We start from the raw sequence: 2,269 nt of genomic DNA on the forward strand, positions 1-2,269 counted from the left end.
TTCTTAAGCATTTTTATAGTTATGAGAAATCACACTGTAAAAATATGTAAAATGAGTCAATAATTTACTGATTTTTACAAGGATAACTAAGGTTCGTAAGAAAATTATCTTGAAAACAAAACTTCGCAGACTTGGAATGCTAAAGAAAATACATGGTCTCAGACAAAATAATGATCTTTTCATTCAAATGATTTAGAAGTTCATATTCCATTAATACTGACTAATGAATATTTATCATGATATAGAAATACAACTCATTCTTTTAGTAATTCGTCAAAAAGCAACAAATAGTAACAACGATATAACAAACTATTTAAGTTATTGAAGGGAGTCGTGTAATATTTTACAAAAACAGTCCTCTAAAACGTAATCTAAAAATCTGTAGTCTCCATGCTCCGTTAACTTATCAGACGTATCAGAATTTTTCATCTTCACGCATTAGATTTGTGAATAACCTCAACTGACTAAATTAAGTAATTTCTCAGTGGATATTCTAATTAAGAGATGGCAGTTCCGAGAACCGAGCTCTATCTCTTACCACAAGATAAAAAAAACTAACAATAATGATTTTGTTACACCATAATGCTTGCCTTTCACTCTTGAATGAAAATATGCAATGGAACATTTTTCTTCATTTGGCTAAGTATAAAAGACTCATCATTTTCTGAGTAAATCATTCTCATGCCAGAGCAAAACGTAGACAAAACCGAGCACGATGAAAACCTGGGTAAGACTGCATTTTTTAAAACTTTCTAAATTGCATAGAATACAGAGAAATAAATAACGTCCTTCTGAAAACAAAATTATAATTTGATTGTTTTCGTGAGACGTCGACATTAAAGTTGTCAAGCCAATTTTCTTTCATTGTTCTGTGTTTTTTTTTCAGGTGATTTTTTCATTCGTTGTTTTGTCAGTCATGATTGCAGTAACCTTAGGAGGTTACCTTTACGGTAGACATGGCGGTTATGGAAGAGGTTACGGCGGGTATGGTGGTAGGGGATATGGCGGTTACGGTGGTAGAGGATACGGTGGTTATGGGGGTTACGGTGGCAGAGGATACGGCGGTTATGGTGGTGGTTATGGAGGTTACGGTGGATATGGGAGAGGACATGGAGGTTATGGCTACTATCATTAATAAAACAGGTACAAAGGATTACTAGCCTAATAGTATTTTATTTCGATTATTTCAAATGAAGAATTAGGAAATAGATTATATTGCTTTGAAATACATATATATATAGTAAACATTTTACTTATAGTTATTATTTTAGAAAAAAAAGGTGTACTTCTTTAACATACCATTAAGAAATTGCATTATGAATTCATCTAAACAATTAGACACATTAGTTTCAAAACTCTGATGTTAATGTAACTAACTCTTGTTTATCTGCATATTTCAGTAAGCCAAGGACCTCTTAGAAAAACGAAACAGTGTGGACCAAGAAAGACACCAAAAAGAAGTTTTTCTGATGAACTTACAACTTGTTGTTAACTTGAATTTTTTAAGATTGTTTTTTAATACCAAACCTGTTGCAAAATAAAATTCGTCAATGTAGTATTTGTTTAAATAAAATGTTAATTTCTCTGTTAAATATGATTCTTTTATTAAACCATTTTAATTTTTCATTAGATGTATTCAGTCTCAGCATATGGTTTCTAAAGACATAAATTTATTGATATCTAATATACTGTCTAATCAATGTTCCCTGCAGGTTAACCTGAAGATGACCTAAGAAGGTCGAAACGTTATTCTCTGCTTTATTTTAGTAAATGTAGTATCCATACTAGCCGCTCTGAGATACATTATTACTTGAAGTGGGTTTCTCGTCATCACGGGAAACATAGTTGCCTTCATCTCCTTTATAACGACTTGCTATGTATATTATACAGGCACAAACATAGCATGTGGTATGTTGATAACCAAATATCACAGTGATAATACATATTGTACCAATGATAATACTGTGGCGGTGACATCAAAAGCAGTAGCCATCCAATCCAAAGGTTGTCGTTGTTTCCCGAGAGAGTATTATACATCAAACACGTATGTCATTAAATTAAACTGGTTCAAATAGGACAGTCTTACTATTGTACACACACTCTACGTTTTCCGCTGTACAGCGATAAGTCTACTGACTCACAACGCTAAAATCAGGGGTTTGATTGCCCTCGGTAGACTCAGCAAATGGCCCGGTGTGGCTTTGCTATAGGAGAAACACACACACTCTACGAAGCATCTGTTTGCATTAGTAATATTAATACCTCATTA

General features: G+C 33.1%; 1 long non-coding RNA gene across 1 annotated transcript; it reads left to right on the forward strand.

Moving 5' to 3' along the window:
* Positions 1-618: 618 nt before the first annotated feature.
* On the forward strand, positions 619-1,548 carry LOC143233574 (uncharacterized). Its single transcript, XR_013018234.1, has 3 exons — positions 619-727; positions 887-1,143; positions 1,401-1,548. It is a non-coding gene; the product is annotated as an uncharacterized LOC143233574 (long non-coding RNA).
* Positions 1,549-2,269: the final 721 nt, after the last annotated feature.

This window comes from Tachypleus tridentatus, chromosome 12 (assembly GCF_004210375.1).
Source record: "Tachypleus tridentatus isolate NWPU-2018 chromosome 12, ASM421037v1, whole genome shotgun sequence".
NCBI classification, from domain to species: Eukaryota; Metazoa; Arthropoda; class Merostomata; order Xiphosura; family Limulidae; genus Tachypleus; species Tachypleus tridentatus.